The sequence below is a fragment of the Urocitellus parryii genome, assembly GCF_045843805.1.
Source record: "Urocitellus parryii isolate mUroPar1 chromosome 13 unlocalized genomic scaffold, mUroPar1.hap1 SUPER_13_unloc_10, whole genome shotgun sequence".
Classification (NCBI taxonomy): domain Eukaryota; kingdom Metazoa; phylum Chordata; class Mammalia; order Rodentia; family Sciuridae; genus Urocitellus; species Urocitellus parryii.
Genome location: NW_027551762.1, coordinates 1,962,011 through 1,981,257, shown reverse-complemented (window position 1 = coordinate 1,981,257; position 19,247 = coordinate 1,962,011). Strand labels below are relative to the sequence as shown.

Sequence of the window (19,247 nt, the reverse complement as noted above, 5' to 3'; positions counted from 1 at the left end):
TGAAAACCCACTAAAACATGGACAAAAAGATCTAATTAGATATTTTCTAAAGAAGAAAAACAAATGAACAAAAAACATATGGAAAAAATGTTCAACATTTTTAGCAAAATCAAACTACACTAAGAGCTCCCTGGTGCAGTGGCACATGCCTGTAAAACCAGTGACTTGGGAGGCTGAGACAGGAAGATTGCAAGTTCAAAGCAGCCTCAGCAAAAGCAAGGTGCTAAGTAACTCAGTAAGACCCGGTCTCTAAATAAAATACAAAATAGGGTTGGGGATGTGGCTCAGTGGTCAAGTGCCCCAAGTTTAATCCCCAGTACAAAAAAAAAAGAAAACTAAGATTTCATCTCACCTCAGAATGGCAATCATCGAGTTAATGATAATTGCTGACAATGGTGTGGGAAGAAAGGTACACAAACATTATTGGTGGGACTGCATATTAGTACCACCACTTTGGAAATGAGTATGGAGATTTCTCAAATGAGCACAAATGAATTCACCCTATAATCCAGATATCCCACTCCTAGTTATTTAGCCAAAAGAATTAAAATCAGCATACTATAGGATAAATACATACCAATGCTTACAGCATGTGATATTAATGTGAGATCTGATGTGCAATGCCCTGGATTCCATGCCAGTAGTGTGCTCGTGCACACATGTGTGTATATACACACACAGAAAAAGGAAAAAAATTTTAACTATCACAATTTTATATATAACTTTAATTCATAAATTAAAAAAATAAATAGAAGACCAATAGAGTCTAGGAAGGGGATCAGGAGGAGGAAGGAGGGAAGGGAAGGGGGAAGTACTATGGATTGAAGGAGAACAAACTATGTTACATGCATTTATGAACATGTCACAATGAACCTCACTGTTATGTATAACCATAAGGCACTAATAAAAACACCCCAAAACAGGAGAAAAGTTTTATTTTGTCTTATAATTTCAGAGTTTTAATCATGGTACTTGGCTTCATTGTTTCTGAGCCTGTGATGAGGCAGAATATCATAGTGTGGACGGTGTGACCAAGGAAAACTGCTCACATTATGGAAGCCAGAAAGCAAAGGGCAAAGAAGCTGCTGGGGACAAGATACAGTCTTCCAAAGCATGTTCCCATGGACCCACTTACTCCAACTAGACCCTACTCCCTATGGTCTCCAACTCATTTCAGTAATGCCATCAATTTGTGAATCTATTGGTGGAATAATCAGCCAATGATGTCAAAGCCTTCATTATCCAACCACTTTCTCTGAATACTGCTTTGTTGTGGACCAAGTCTTCAACAGATGAGCCTTAAGGGAACATTCCAGATCCAAACTATAACAAAGGACTTAACAAAGGACTTAGAGGAAACTTACCCAGAACATGAGAACATATTGATTATCAGGTTGATTAAAGCTCCTTTATTATCAACACATTTGGAGATTCTGATTTTGTTGTCTAAGGGAAAAAAAAATGATACATGGATTTTCTTTTAACACCCTCTAATTTGTTTGAATTTGTTTGTGGCTGAAGCAGATAATTGCCCAAACTTCTTTCTTAGATGATACATATGTACAAAACAGGTCAAAACATTAAGCTTTTGGCCCATTCTACCATTGTACAAGCTATAAATGCTTGCTGGCAGCTTAGAGGGCCCTCTTTAATAGCTTGTTTGAAAAATGAATAAAAATCCATATAAAACAAATATTCAAATAGTTTCCATAGGAACACAGATAAGTGTGACCCCACCTTCTAGTCTTCCATGTTTCTGGCATCTGTGCCAAACCTGTACTTACAAAGACATTTCAAATGTAGCAGTAATTAAGTAACATGGTCCCCCCCCCAGATCCCTTGACTTAAACTAACCTTGCAGTTAACATCTACAGAGTGGCATCTATAGCTACTAGTGGAGGCACACGCTGCTGCTGCCAAATGAGATTTCATGCTGTTTTCCTGAGCACAAGGCACAGGCAGAGTGCTGATGTCCTGCTCCTGCACTATTGGGAAACAATAGTTCTAGATTTGCTGCATGCATTGTCATGTTGGTCCTGACATCACATAATAGATTGTTGGCCTCTCGAATCCATTGAAAGTAGAAGCAGTGGCAACAGTGTATGAGCCCATGTTTTAAGAAAACATCTAATTGCCCACATGCATTTCAGGCAGGTCACAGTGCTGGACAATCCATTCAAGGCTATCACATGTCAGTCCCCTATGCTGGATTAATGATACTTCTCATCTGGTTTAGATCTCTTCTGCAGCAAGGGCTTTATACGTGCATGATCATAAAGGATGCAATTAAATGATCTGTGAATACTCCATCATTCACATAATACTTAAAGGTCTGTTTACTTGACTCATATTCATCATCAGAGCCTATCTGTTCCTTTAACATGATTTTTGGCAATGAGATTATCTGCAAGAGTGAAAGTTGAAGCAACATAATAACTGCCTGGCTCAGCTATGTTCCTCACTCCAGGATCCAACAGAGAGTATTTGTCCAGTGCTCGGATGATCACACTGGTAATCTCTTCAAACTTAAGCTTCACATCCTCACATCCAGGAAAGCCTCTACCAATATCAAGCATATATACGCTAAAACCAACCTCAGCTCCCATGTCAAAGACACAGTGGGCATCAGAGATTGCCTGAACTAAGATCTCAGGATCAGTGCACCCACTCCTCATGTGAAAGCTGACACCAATGACATCAATATTTAATTCTTTAGCTAGTTCCAAAAGAAGTCTGCTGGTTTTGGAGTGTGGCACCAAATTTAACCCTGAGGTGACAGACTGCTTTGGAATCATCAGAGCTGATCTGCAAAACCAACTTTTTAGATGCACCCTGCTACTTTCATCAACTCGACTTCTCAGTCAAAAGTCATCATTTGGGCTCCAATACTGGCAGCACATTTAATTTGAGAAGATTGTTTACAAGGATTTGCATAGGTAATTCTCACTGTGCAGTCTTGCTAGCACAGTCAAATCCTGTCCCAATGGCAGGTAAGATCTTCCCTATGGCTCTGTTATCATTGCATTTGACTGCATGAAAGGGGGTGACATGAGGAAGAGCTTTTAACCATCTTAGATATTTCTTTAGAATGTTTCCAAGGTCTGCAACATAAAAGGCACCCTTATCATCAGAAGAAGACACTCATTAATTTTGGGGTTCAGAATGTCCTTGACAGTAAAGCCTTCGTCAAGGAAGTGGCAGTGGAACTCTTCATTAGTAAAGCCGTTCACGGATTCTCCATTTGCCTCAGAAATGCAACAAGATGGAAAACTAAGAGATGAAATTTAAAATTTGAAGAAATTATTCCCAGCTTCTTACAAAGGTAATTCTCCAGGATTTCCAAATCCCATGTCCTTGGACCAGCAGTGGAAATGTTCTGCCCGCCCCCTAACCCCAGACTTCGGCAAGGAGAAGGAGCGCCCAGCTCCTGCACCTGTCACGGGCGGCACAGAGCTTGGAGGAGCCAAAGGCCTCCAGGAACTTCCCGCCAGCAACACGCTCCAAGACCGCAGCCGGCGCGGCTTGGAGCAGGTGGGTGCCACAAGGTCCCCTCGGCCCAGCTGGCACTGCCAAGACACCTGGGCTCCAGGGAAGTGGCTTGCCAAGGTCATGGCCATGGAGGGCTCCACCACCGCCACCGCGTGTCCCCGCCTCTCAAGTGTCCCTGGCAGGCAGAGCAGACGGGTGCTGGCCCGGACAGCTGGACACCTCCCGCCGCTCGCTCACCTCAGAGCGCCTGGGCGGCAGGCCCCAAGGAGATGCCACAGCCTACCCCTGCTGCAGGGAGCGGGAGTGGGGAGCCGGACTTGGCCTCCCGCCGCCGCCGCTGCACATCTGCTGCCTGGCTCCCCGCCTGCCAGAGTTGCTGGCCCAAGGTGGTTACTAGAAAATTAAGCATATCTTTAGATTTCCTTGTCCTTTTCTGGCATCCTTTGTGGATTTTTTAAATGGCAACCTCTTACCTCTGCTGTCATTATTGTGGTTTTTATAGTTCCTGTCTAAGAATGTTTAGCAATTCTAGATATTGGCTTGTTATCTTTTTTAGATTGATTTATTATCTTTTAGTTTCAAAAAACTAAAGTATGCCTCAAATACATTGTACCATGCCCATTAATGTCTCTGGTAACACTTGGTTGTTGATTAAACTTGTATTTTGGTGTGTTTATAATGTTTTCTGGATTCACAGATTGGCTTTGTATTCTCATTTTTCTTCTTTTGACCTTTAATCTTTCTGGAGTTCAATTCTATATTCAACAAACTGAATAAATAAATTAACAAAAGGGAAAAAAACAAATCTTCTGTACAAGTCTTCTATAGTAAACCCATGTAGAAGAAAGGCAGGGAGTAGAAAATCACCATTGGAACCTCATGACAACATTGCTGCTGGCCACATCTATTGACTTACTTTCTTTCAGTAAGCGGATAGAACCAAGGGGGTGCTTAACTGCTGAGCCTCATGCCCAGCTATTTTTATGTTTTATTTAGATACAGGGTCTCACTAAGTTGCTCAGGGCTTTACTAAGTTGTTGAGTCTAGCTTTGAACTTGTGAACCTCCTTCTTCAGCTTCTGAGCCATTGGGATTACAGGCATGGGCCACCACACCTAGCATGTCTTTTTGTATCATGCTCCCCTGACATAATTGGATGAAGATGGTATATTATCTCAGTGACATTCTTCCAAAAAATCGAAATTCCTCTGCAAACCTCAGTCTATCTTGAGAATAATTTGAGTGACATTTTGCAAACAACCTGACCAATATTTTTCAAAGGGTTAGATTAAAAACAACAAGGTGAAATTTTTAAAATTTTATTTTTAATTGTAGATGGATACAATAGTTTTTAAAAATTTATTTATGTGGTGCTGAGAATTGAACCCAGTGCCTTACATGTGCTAGGCAAGTGCTCTGCCACCAAGCCACAACCCCAGCCCCAACCCAGGAGAAATTAATGAGTGGTCAGATTGAAGAAACTTGAGGAGACGTGATGACAAAATGCAATGTGGTGTCTTAAGTGGCATCCTGGAACAACAACAAGAAACAAGGCATTAGTGGGAAAATTTAGTAAATGTGAAAGTTTAGCTAATGACGATGCACAGATGTTAATTCTTTGTACTGAAAACAGTACTGTGTGACATAGGAGAGTATGGGTAAAGAATATGTGAGAGCTCTCTGTACCATATTTGCAACTTTTCTGCAAACCTAAACTTATTTCAAAATAATTTATTGTTTAAAAAGTCAATACTTTAGATATCATACAAGAAACCTCAGGGGAATTTGCCTTAAAAATGTAGAAGGCATTTTCAAGATTGATAAATTTGACTAAATAATATTTCAACCAAAATTTAGCTAAATAGACAATAGCCCACTCAGGATCCAGGATTTCAGTAGGCCTCCCCTGTGGATCAGATACTGCCAGAGCCTAGCCCTTGGTGCAGGACCACCCCTTCCTACCAACAGACTACCGTGGGAGGTCAAGTCCAGTGGCCCAGACCCACCCACTCCAACTTACGCAGGTCCCAGACCTAGGATGCAGTAGCATTCATCCAGGGACACCAGCATCATCTGGAAGCCCAACATCAAGGTGCAGTACTGACAATCTGCACAGGTACTACAAGAATATAGGGAAAAAACTGTAATATCTCAGATCCACACTGCAAGAATGGAAGACACATAGACAACATGAAAAAAAAAAAAAAACCCAAGGGAGGAAAGTGCCCCAAACAAACCAGAATACTATAATAACAGAACCTATGAACAGTAAAGTTGATGAAATATCAGAGAAGGAGTTCAGAAGGTTCATAATTAAAATGTTCTGTGAATTAAAGAATGAACTAAATGAGCAAATACAAGCAAAAATGGATCACTCCAACAATGAGAGAAGAGAGCAAATACAGGTAGCGAAAGATTACTTCAAGAGAGAGATCAAGACCCTGAAAAAAATAGTCAGAAATTTTTGAAATGAAGGATATAATAAATCAAATAAAAAACTCAATAGAAAGCATAACCAACAGACTAGATAACTTGGAAGAAAGAACATAAGATAATGAAGACAAAATATACAATCTGGAAAATAAAGTTGATCACACAGTGCAGAAAGTGAGGAAACCAAGAACAGAACATCCAAGAATTATGGGACAGCATCAAAAGACCAAATCTAAGACTTATTGGGATACAATAAGGCATAGAGTTTCAAACCAAAGAATGCACAATCTCCTCAATGAGATAATACCAGAAAATTTCCCAAGCATGAAGAACGAATGGGAAAACCAAATACAAGAGGTTTACAGGACACCAAATGTACAATATTACAACAGATCTACACCAAGGCATATTATAATGAAAATGCCTAGCATACAGAATAAGGATAGAATCTTAAAAGCTGCAAGAGAGAGGAATCAGATCACATTTAGGGGGAAACCAATTCATATCTCAGCAGATTTCTCAACCCAAACCCTCAAAGCCAGGAGATCGTGGAACAACATATACCAATCTCTGAAAGAAAATGTATGCCAACCAAGAATCTTATATCCAGCAAAACTAAACTTTAGATTTGATGATGAAATAAAAACCTTCCATGATAAACAAAAATTAAAAGAATTTACAACTAGAAAGCCTTCACTATAGAACATCCTCAGCAAAAGATTCCAAGAAGAGGAAGTGAAAAACAATGATGAAAATCAGCAGAGGGAGGGATTACACTATAGGGAAATATAATCAGAGGAGAAACCAAGTCACATTAAATACCAAAAATAAACAAAAATGGCTGGGAACACAAATCATGTCTCAAATATACCCCTGAACGTCAATGGCCAATCAAAAGACATAGACTAGCAGATTGGGTTAAAAAAAAAAAGACTCAACAATATGCTACCTCCAAGAGACACATCTCATAGAAAAAGACATTCACAGACTGAAGGTTAAGGGTTGGGAAAAATCATACCACTTACATGGACTGTGGAAGCAAGCAGGAGTTTACATCTTCTCATATCAAATAAAGTAGACTGCAAACTAAAGTCAATCAAAAAGGATAAAGAAGGACACTACATACTACTCAAGGGAACCATACACCAACAAGAATTAACAATTATAAATATATATGCCCCAAACAATGGAGCAGCTATGTTCATCAAACTCTTCTCAAGTTCAAGAGTCAAATAGACCACAACACAATAATTTTGGGTGACTTTAACACACCTCTTTCATCACTAGATAGGTCTTCCAAACTCATACCCTATTTGAATCAAATGTATGATATGTCAAGATCATTGTATTGTCTTGAGCAACTAATTTTAAAAAGCTGAACAAAGAAACTATAGAACTCAATAATAGAATTAATAACTTAGATTTAACTATGGAAATCAATAAATGTAATTCATCACATCAATAGACTTAAAGATAAGAATCATATGATCATCTCAATAGATGCAGAAAAAGCATTTGACAAAATACAACACCCCTTCAGGTTCAAAACACTAGAAAAACTAGGGATAACAGGAACATATCTCAACATCATAAAGGCTATTATGCTAAGCCCAGGCCAATATCATTCTAGATGGAGAAAAATTGAAGGCATCCCCTCAAAAAACTGGAACAAGACAGGGATGCCCTCTTTCACAACTTCTATTTAACATAGTTCTTGAAACACTGGCCAGAACAATTCAACAGACAAAAGAAATTAAAGGGGAGCTGGGGTTGTGGCTCAGAGGTAGAGTTCTTGCCTAGCATGTGTTGAGGCACTGGGTTCAATCCTCAGCACCTACAAAAATAAAATAAAGATATAAAAAATAGTGAAAAATTAAATTTAAAAAAGAAATTAAAGAGATACACATAGGAAAAGAAAAATTCAAATTGGCACTATTTGCTGATGATATGATTCTATACCTGGAAGACCTTAAAGTTTCACCAGAAAACTCCTAGAACTAGTAAATGAATTCAGCAAAATAGAAGGATATAAAATCAACACCTTAAGTCAAAGGCATTTCTGTATGTCAGTGACAAATCCTCTGAGAAGGAAATGAGGAAAACTACCCCATTCTCAATAGCCTCAAAAAAAAAAAAAAAACTTAGGAATCAATTTTAAAAAAGAGGAGAAAGATACATATGATGAAAATTACAGAATCCTAAAGAAAGAAATCATAAAAGACCTTAGAAGATGGAAAGATCTACCTTGCTCTTGAATAGGCAGAATTAATATTATCAAAGTGACCATACTATCAAAAGCACTATACAGGTTGAATGTAATTCCAGTCAAAATTCCAATGACATTCCTCATAGAAATATAAAAAGCAATCATGAAATTCAATTGGAAAAATAAGAGACCAAGAATAGCTAAAGCAATCCTTAGCAGGAAGAGTGAAGCAGGTGGCATCACTACACCAGACCTCAAACTATACTACAGAGCAATAATAACAAAAACAGCATGGTATTGGCACCAAAACAGACTGCCAGACAGAATAGCAGACACAAAGACTAACCCACAAAATTACAATTATTTTATAATAGACAAAGGTGGCAAGAAATGCATTAGACAAAAGATAGCCTCTTCAACAAATGGTGCTGGTAAAACTGGAAATGTATATGCAAGAAAATGAGTTTAAACCCCTATCTCTCACCATGCACAAAACTCAAAATGAATCAAGGACTTAGAAATACAACCAGAGACCCTGCATCTAATAGAAGAAAAAGTAATCCCTAATCTCCATCATTTGGAGATAATAAGACTCCTTGGCACAAAAATTAAAATCAAGAATCAATAAATGGGATGGACTCAAACTAAAAAGCTTCTTCTCAGCAAAAGAAACAATCTGTGAAGTGAATAGAGAACACACATCTTGGAATCAAATCTTTACCCCTCACACATCAGATAGAGCACTTATCACTAGGGTATATAAAGAACTTAAAAAGATAAACACCAAAAAACAAACAAACAAAAAAAAACAAATAACCCAATCAATAAATGGGCCAAGGGCCTGAAGAGATACTTCTCAGAAGATGATGTATAATCAATCAACAAATACATGAAAAAATGTTCATCATTACTGGCAATTAGAGAAATGCAAATCAAAACCACTCTAAGATTTCATCTCACTCTAGTGAGAATTGCAGCTATTATGAAGATAAACAACAATAAGTGTTGATAAAGATGTGGGGGGAAAGGTACACTCATACACTGCTGGTGAGATTGCAAATTGGTGCAGCCAATATAAAAAGCAGTATTGAGATTTCTTGGAAAATTGGGAATGGAACAAACCATTTGATCCAGCTGTCCCTGTCCTCAGTCTATACCCAAAAGACTTAAAAACAGCATACTAGAGGGACACAGTCACATCAATGTTTATAGCAGCACAATTCACAATAGCTAAACTGTGGAACCAACCTAAATGTCCTTCAATAGATGAATGGATAAAAAATAAATGTAGCATATGTACACAATGGAATATTACTCATGAGTAAATGATGGATAGTTAGAGAAGATAATGCTAAGTGAAGTTAGCCAATCCCAAAAATCCAAATGCCGAATTTTTTCTTTCATATAAGGAGGCTGATTCATATAGGGATAGGGAGTGGGAGCATGGGAGGAATAGACAAACTCTAGTTAGGGCAGAGGGGTTGGAGCCAAAGGGAAGGTGCATGGGGTAATTAATGATGGTGGAATGTGATGATCATTACTATCCAAAGTAAATGTATGAAGACATGAAGTGGTATGAATATACTATGTATACAACCAGAGATATGAAAAACTATGATGTATATTGTAATAAGAATTGTAATGCATTCTGCTATCATACATAAATAAAAAGATTTACATTAAAAAATTTAGGTAAATATATTAGAATTAAAATAAAAAGCCAGAAGTCCAAATTATTAGTCATCTAATGCAACACACAGAAAAATTCCTGGAAACACATCCAGGACACACCTTAATAGAGACAGGAGCTTCCTTTCTTGCTTTTTTAATATTTATTTTTTATTTGTAGTTGGACACAATACCTTTATTTTAATGTGGTGCTAAGGATCAAACCCAGAGCCTTGCACATGCTAGGCGAGCGCTCTTACCACTGAGCCACAATCCCAGCATAGAGGTGGGAAGGAGAGGGGGTGGGAAGAGGAGAGGAATAGAGAAAGGAGAGAGAAGAGGGATAGAGAGAGGGAGAGAGATGCTTTCTGTGAGCTTGAAACAGTTTCCCTTCAAAGCCTGTTGCTAGCATCCATCTGCTTGTGTGTTGCTCCTTGGTGCTAGGTGTGTGAGGTGTACTTAGTCACTCCAGTCATCGTCCACGTCTTGCCTTGCATCCTTCCCTCCAAGACACTGGTCAGGAGAAAGTGAATTAAAGACAAATTGAAACATGAACCTTCAGAATTTTGAGTGTTATTCATTCCTCAGCCCCTTGTCTGTCTCTCCCCCACCAACATTTATATGTTGAAGGCCTAATCCCCAAAGCCACAATTATGAAGTTAGGGCTTGCAGTTGTGAAGTTAAGGCTTTTGGTAGGTAATTTAGTCACAAAGGTGGAGTTCTCACGAATGAGTTTAGTCCTCGTGAAGGTGGTAATTTGCTCTCTCTCTCTCTCTCTCTCTCTCTCTCTCTCTCTCTCTCTCTCTCTCTCCTGTGTGAGGACACAAAGAGAAGCCTGGGTCTACAATCCGGGGTGAAAGTACTCACCAGAACCCAGCCATGGTGGCCCTCTGATCTTGTACTTCCAGCCTCTAGAAAGGTCAGAAATCTATTGTGAATTGTGCTCCTATAAACATTGATGTGGCTGTGTCCCTGTAGTATGCTGTGTTTAAGGTCCTTTGGGTGCAGACCTAGGAGAGGGATAGCTGGGTCATATGGCGTTTTTTCCTTCCCAGATTTCCAAGAAATCTCCATACTGCTTTCCATATTGGCTGCACCAATTTGCAGTCCCACTAGCAGTGTATGAGTGTACCTTTTTCCCCACATCCTTGCCAACACTTACTGTTGTTTTTCTTCATAATAGCTGCCATTCTAACTGGAGTGAGATGATATCTTAGAGTAGTTTTGATTTGCATTTCTACAGGGAGACAGCCATATCAATGTTTATAGCAGCACAATTCACAGTATCTAAATTGTGGAGCCAACCTAGATGCCCCTTAGTGGATGAATGGATAAAAAAAATGTGGCATATATATACACAATGGAATTTTACTCAGCAATAAAAAAGAATGAAATCATCTCATTTGCAGGTAAATGGATGGTGTTGGAGAAGATAATGCTAAGTGAAGTTAGCTAATCCAAAACAAAAACAAAAACAAATGCTGAATGTTTTTTTTTCTGATATAAGGAGGCTGACTCCTAGTGGGGTAAGGAGGGGGAACATGGGACAAATAGATGAATTTTAGATAGGGAAGAGGGGAGGGAGGCAAAGAGAGGAGGCAGGGGATTAGCAAGGATGGTGGAATGTGATGGACATCAATGTCCAAAGTACATGTATGAAGACAGGAATTGGGTGTCAACCTACTTTATATACAAAGAGAGATATGAAAAAATGTGTAATAAGAATTGTAATGCAAAAAAAAAACAAGTACATGTATAAAGACATGAATTGGCATGAACATACTTTATACAAAGATATGAAAAATTGTGCTCTATACATGTAATAAGAATTGCAATACATTTCGAAGTCATGTATTTAAAAACTAAAATCAACTTAAAAAAATCCCAATGGGCACACTCAAAAAAAAAAAAAGAAAAGAAAAGAAAGAAAGCTGATAAATCTTTAAATGTCTGTTGTTTCAGCTACCCAGGCTATGGTATTTGTTGGAGCACCCTGAGCTGACCAAAGCAGGGGGCAATAACAGCAAATCAAATAGACCACTTGAGGACAAAGTGTTGTAGGAGCCTCAGCCTGAGCCCACATGGTTCTAAAGGCATAGGAATACTCTTAGAGGGAACAGAGGTGTTAGCCAGGTGCTGCTTTCAAGGGTGACAGTTGCAGGGGAAACAACATATATTCTCTCCAACTGTTGCCCTGTCTGCACCTTATCCAGACTCTCCCTCAAAAAGGGCCTTGTTGCCAAGGCTCTTGCAACTATTCTAGTGTGAATGACAACATTTTGTCCCCAGCATGGAAGGAAAACCCAAGGTAGATTGTGGTGAGCCGTTTCTGTGTACTGTGGCCACCATTACAAGATGGCGCTGATAAGCGCCGTGGCCTGTGATAAACAACTCCTTATTTTGGGAGAGTTGGCACGTAGCTGTAAAACACCCTGTGAGAAAGATCCACATGGCAGTTGTGCATTGGGGCTTTATCTGCTTTATTAAGGCTGGGGCATGTAGCAGTAGTAGTAGTAGTAGTGGTAGTAGTAGTAGGAGTAGCAGTAGGAGTAGTAGTAGTAGTAGAGAGAAACAAGCTAAAAGACATGTCAAAACAAAGGCCTGAATAAACTGCTGAAAGAAGATTCCTGAGTTGCATCTTCCTTGCGGGCAAGGGGTCGTGACAGTAGATAAACTGTATGATATAAAAAAAGATTTCAAGCTCCAGGCAAGCCCTTCCATCTAGGTCTTACTGGGGCCTTACTTTTTGGTGGTGGCAAACCCACAGAACACTGCAGATGTGTTGTGCCCTGAAGCTCATCTTTTTTTCTCTGCAATCAACTGATGTACCTTGCTTATTTCTGCTATTTTCTCAGTCTCTAAAATATTGGGCCTTCTTCAGGTGATTTTCAGTGGTTGCATACATTTAGTTCTTCCTTTATTCACTTCCCTGTAAATCCTTTCTTTTTAAAAAAATATTATCCTTTTTATAGGTGCATGATAACTATACATAATAATAGGATTCATTATGCAATATTCATATATGCACATATCATAATTTGATCAATCTCATCCTCAGTACTTTCCCTTGCCCTCCCTTCTTTCTTCACCTGATCTGCTCCCTCTATTCCCCTGATCTTCTTTCCATTGTCATTAGTAGTTGTAGTGGTGGTAGTAGTAGTAGTACATTATAATAATGTATATAAACTAGATTCATCATGGTATATTCATACATGGACATAACGTATATGGTAGACTTTGTTCCTTAATACTTTCTCATGCCCTCTTCTTCTCCCTATTTTTCTATCATTTTCCTCTATTCTGTTGGACTCCCTTTTATTTCCCTGTGATTCCTTTTATTATTCCTTTTTTTTCAAATTCTTCCTTTTTGAATCCATTTCTTTCTTTGCACTCCTATTATGTGTCCCACCTCAACTTTCAATTAGACTTCTGCAGTCATCTTTCAATTCATCTCAGTACATCCTAAGTATTGCTTAAAGCAGATAAACTTTTTCATAATGTACGGTTTAATCGGCTTATTCCCCTGGTCCACAAATTGCAATACCCCACACCATCTACCACATCCCTTCTAAATGCCTCAGTGCGTGTGTCCAGTTCTCCTATCCATTGTATCTAGCACTCTTCCTAACCTGATTTATGCTGCTTCTCAGTCTGGTTTGGTTTCTCTGGGTTCAGAGATAGTAATTACATCAGCTTTCCCCATGATGAAACAAAGAGCTGTATATTAATTTATTCTGCATTTAGTTCACCTTTCTCCTTCAAGAACTATGCAGAACTCAGGTCATGATTTCAGGCCTCAGGCAAGCCCTATGGACACAGACCTCCCCATTTCTGGAATGAACCTAGCTGGGTTCCACACTTCCTCAGTATGTCTGTCGCATACTAACTCTCTGGAAAGTCAGAAGAAATGACTCCTGATTGTGAAAGAGTAGACAGGTCTCTCCCTGCCTGGTACTACAGTCTTGTGGATCTGCCTATAGAAATGCAGCACACACTTAAGGTTATCAAAACAGCTGTGGGTTTCAGTGCATGGGGTACAGTGGCAGAAGAATGTGACAGCCTGGCAATGAGGACATAGGGTGGTGAAGAAAGGTTGAGTATGTGATGGTGGCCAACAGCAAAAGTACTTGCCACTTTCTAGGGGCTGCAACTACTGGCAGAAGCAAAAAGTGGTGGCCTAGGGCAGAGACATGCAGCACACCATAGGTGCTGCACTCCCTGGTAGTGTCATGCACTCTGTTCTGCTCCACCTCTCTCATTGCAGAAGCCAGAAGGAGAGGAGGAGTTCAGGTATCTTCATCTCACAGATATTTATCCCACTACATAGGTTGCTCAGCTGGTTCGTTTAAAAGGTGTTCCCTTTTAAATATTTAATTAAGATATTTCTTATTATCTCTAGGTAGGAAGCCTATCCCTAGCTGTAAGTTGAGGTATGCTCTCTATAAACAGGCTGCCCACTACTCTTCTCCACTGGCAAATTGAGAGAATAGAGCACTTCTTGCTCAACATGTGTTTTTGCAACTCCTGCACCAGCTTAATTATTTCTCTCTTCTACTGCTTTTTCTGAACTAAGCTTGTCAGCTTTGCCTCTCTTTTCTCCATTTCTTATCCCTCTCCCCAGACCTGCCCTGATGCTGCAGATACTGCCCTTTGTGTAATAAATTCTTTTCTGTTTTTTGTTTCTAGTAACCAAAATTTTCAAATCCCTACAATGCTCTGATAGCTCAGTATTCTGAATCAGTTCATTCTCTCTCTCACCCACCTCTCCATTATGCAATTCTCTCACTGCTTTGATTCCAAACTGTGGAGTTGAAACCTGCAGCCTCCCTCACTTCCACCATCTTGATCCAGTCCTGTAGAGAGTTTTGAAAGGATTCTCTAAGGGCTGCATCTTCAAAGAAATTTGAGACTCATTTGCCTGCATGCACACATTGTTTCCATTAAAACTTATCTGTTAAATATTGATCATTTCCAAGTCTTGATTTGTGAAAGCAACCAGGGAGCTTGGATGCCTGAAACATGAACTACCTGCTGGACATGTGAACCAGAAGCACGTGGAGGGAGTAGGACATCAGTGGTTGGAAGTCAGGTAGCTAGAAAAGAACTGAACTATAGAAGGGTTTCATATAACATTGAAATCAGAGATTTTCTTCTATGTGGGCTGGAAAATGTTAAGCCAAGAGAATGTTACTAGAGAATTACCAGAATAAAGGTAAGAAATGAATTTTTAAAAAACATTTAGCTATGAAGAATTTGTGAGTTAAGTGAGCATAAGGCACAATGTACTTACATAGAAGAAATAATATTTTGGTTACAATTTAAATCCTAAAAGCCCTCTTCAAAGGCCCATATATTAAAAACTTGGTCCCCAAGTTGGCATATTTGAAAGGTGGTGGAATGTGGAAGTAATGGGGCCTTTTGAGAGGTCTTTAAATATTTGGAGTGTGCCCTAAAAAGGATTATAGGACCCTGGTCTCTTCCTCTTTTGTGTTCTGTTTTTATTTCCAGGTCATGAGGTGACCTGTTTTGTTCCACCACCTACTCCCATCAGTATGCGCTAACTCATCACAGTCCAAAACAATGACATCTATGGGTCAGGCATCTATGAAACTGTGAGCCAAAAAAAAAAAAAAAAAACTGTTTTACTCTTTTGGTACAGGAAATTGAACCCAGGGATGCTTAATCACTGAGCCACACCCCCCAGCCTTTTTAAAATTTTGAGACAGATCTCGCCTAGTTGCTTAGGTCCTTGTTAAGTTGTCATGTTAAGTTATGTTCCTCCTGCCTAGGCCTCCCAAATTGCTGGGATTACAGACATGCAGCACTGCACCTGTTTAGCCCTTGGCCAGTACAGGCTTCATAAATGAAGGTTCACAGCATGAGAAACCTCTAGGGAGTTTTGAATTAAAGAGACAGACTCTAATTACCTTTAAACCAGCTCCAGGAAGTCTTCTCCTCGCTCCAGCCTCCAGCCACCTATTATGGTAGCAAGGTTTACTGAAGAGGCTAGCAAGAGAGAGAGAACACGCCAGGGAGTGGACTTTTATTGGGGAACAAAAAATTCTGGGGAAAATCCCATCCAATGAAGATTAAGGGGGGCAGTGTCCCAAGGTCAAGGGTGATGATTGGGTCTTCTGGGTAGTAGCCAGACACGCCTTCACACCGACAAGCCCTGGGACCTGAGAAGGATGGGGAAAGCTCTGGACACAAGATGTGCCTAAGCGCCTCTCGCCCATCCAGCGAGGTAACTCAAATCACATGCGAGGATGGCCTCCCACACATCTGACCAAAAGAAACTTTTGATCATGATAAATTGTACTACCTTGAGTATTTGTTTAGTAACATAAAGCTAACACAAGTACTGTGCATAAAATGTCTTTTACCTGTCCCTGACATCCTTTATTTTTTTTCTCAATGTTTTTCTTGAGTCAATGATTTTCAGGATGACTTCCAGAGCCAAAAGACCCCTGCAGTTTGCCTTTCGGTCATGGAGTGGGCATGGATGATACAGACTTTTCACCTGATTCAGCTAAAAAAATTCCATGTGTATTTCCTTGTATATTTTTTTTGGTTTTGCAGTGTTTTTTTCAAACTAAAAAAACAATCAGATACAACCACTGGCTCTAGATGGTCCCATTCTATTTCATTCTTCTTACACAAGTGATACTGAGGATCAAAAATTTGTGTTTGTGCTACAGAGAAAGATTTCTGATTCTTCGGTTCTTCTTAGGAAATTATTTTATGAAGGAATGAGATGATGGTTTGAACATGGAGAGAGGGGTTGAAAAATGATCGGTTCTTTCCCACCATGGTGAATATGTTCCTCTGAGATGACTTACAAAATTGCTTTTCTTCCTGCCCAACTAACCTTTTTTTTGATTTTACACTGATAGAGAGCAAATGAACAACGCATTCTTCCAAGGAGTCAGGTGGGAGTTTCCAGACATGAAGACCACTCTTCAGCAGCTGCTCCCAGGAAACAGCTTATTGCTTTTGTGTCTGTCAGTGATCCATTCCTTGAGTACCAATTACTATCTATTTTTGTTTGTGACACTGCACTAAAGGCATAAGGGATTAATGGATGAGGCACAAATCTATGCAGTTCATTTGTGAGTTTTGCTGCCTGTGGGCAACTCCATATCAGTTTCAGGGATCAATACTGAGATGTACTCAATTATCAGAATGTACTTTTTAAATCAATCAACTTTCAAGTAATGCACATTTGGGAGGAAAGTCTTCACCATGACATCATGGGTTCCCCTTCACAAGAAAAAGAATACTGGAACTCAATATACAAAATGGAAATTTAAAATAAACACACATATCTTGTAGTATAAAAGATATTCCTGCTATTTAAAAAAAAAAAAAAACATTTGAGGTAGAGGTGAAAATTTTCAACATAGGTTAGATGCAAGTTATATAGTTTATCTACCAGAAGATTATCTATGTTATAATTAACATAATCAATAGTATATAACATAATTAATATAATTCAATATTGCTTGTGACTTTTTTCAACATAGAAGCATGGAAATTTGTACAGAAAAAAAACAAACAAGCAGTATTGAAAATTATAACCATAACCATAAAAACTCACATTTATTGAGCTCTAGTTATATGTGTGTGTGTGTGTGTGTGTGTGTGCGAGCTTTGTTTTTTGTTTTTGTACCTAAGACTGAACCCAGGGGAGCTTAACCACTGCTACATCATCAGCCCTTTTAAAATATTTTATTTAGAGACCGGGTCTTGCTAAGTCTAAATCTTAGGTCCTTGGTAAGATGCTAAAGGTGGCTTTGAACTCCCAATCCTCCTTGTCTCAGCTTCCTGTGCCACTGGGATTACAGTCATATGTCATCATGCCCAGTCAGAGTGGCTTTTGAATAGCCAAATATACACAGCAAAATAACTATGTGCAAGAGCAACTGGTAAGTAGTGGTATACAGGCATGAGATAGGGATATGAATAGCAAGTAAGAGACATATAAGTCAAAAGATGGCTCTGAGATTTAACATAGAGAACTAGAGGGTGATCCAGCAGCTGCAGCAAGGTACAAAGCAAAAAGAAGTGATTTGGAAAATTAGGTTTGTGTCACACAGATGTCTGAGCTGATGCCAACTTTGGGGAGATGACATGAAACATTTCTAAGTTTGTCTTTTTAAGGGGAAGCAGTTCATTTTCTAATTGGCCAAATCAAATTCTATTCTTAAGAATTTTAATGGAAACAAATTTTCATTCTCACTTAATACAGCGCGGCCTATGGAACATATTGAATAAATTTGCTAACATGTTCAATTTATATTTAATTTGCAGTATCTCATTCACTACAAGTCCCTGAAGACTTCTCAGTTCTTTATTAAATTATATCTGCATAACTGAGTCAATAATTTATATGTGCTTTTAATTTAAGGTCTTATATGTAATGATTCTTTTGTCTTACATTATTGTTTTTTATGGCAATAATGGCCTATGGCATTTTGTACCACTAACTTTTTACTTCTCATTACTCTATATCCAAACTTTATTCAAGAAAATCTAGCTATAATTAACTTCTGGATCAGCACATTTTATTTTGAGGAGGTGAGGAATATGTCAAAAAAGAGTTTCTCTACAAGGGAGAAATAAAGGTAAGATTGACCAAGACATGACTGCAGCCCAGTTCTCAAGGTCACTTCTAAGCCTTGTTCTCTCTGTGAATCTAACTCCTAAGTATTTTTCTGTCATTTACCAAGTAAAATTCAACCTTCACCTTTTGATATGACCTTCAGTCCATGAGTAGTGAGTGATTTTGGTGAAATTCCTAATTTTTTTTCTCGGTCCAGCTTTCTACAAACATTTGCTTTCTTCCTTGGGGAAAGGAAACATAAAAGATCAAGATCCATTTCCTTTTGTCTTCCTTCCTGCAGAGATTTCTGATGGCACACATTGCCCCATGGGGGAAAGCAGGGAGTAAATAAACTCTCCCTCAATTTCATTTTGTGAATTAATAAAAGTTACTAATTCTCAGGGAAGTTTAACCAAATTATTTCATAATTTCAAAAAAAATGAAAACAATACTGATGTTAATCAACAGGTGAATGAATTAAGAAACTGAGATATCCACACAATGAAACAGATTTCAACACAATATTCTTTTCATTGATGAAAAGAATAAACTATTGATTCATGCAACATAGATGGAACAAAATCCAGATACTGAATGTGACCTATTCCATGATTCCACTTGTACACATTCTGAACATGGAAATACTACAGTGATTATCAGGACTTGGGACCTGGGGAGGGCATAATGACAGAAGCAAAGCCCAGTGGAAGTTTATAGTAATGGAACCATTACATACCATGACTTGGTTGTAGATATGTTGTCCTGTGCCTTTGTTAAAATCCACATAAAATGCACAGCCAATCTATGTTAACTCTTAAATGTTCCATGTTAATTCTAAATAAAGATTCAT

General features: G+C 38.8%; 1 pseudogene; it reads right to left on the bottom strand.

Annotated features, from left to right (window-relative positions):
* Positions 1–31: 31 nt before the first annotated feature.
* LOC144251313 (ornithine decarboxylase pseudogene) lies at positions 32–3,350 on the bottom strand (annotated as a pseudogene).
* Positions 3,351–19,247: the final 15,897 nt, after the last annotated feature.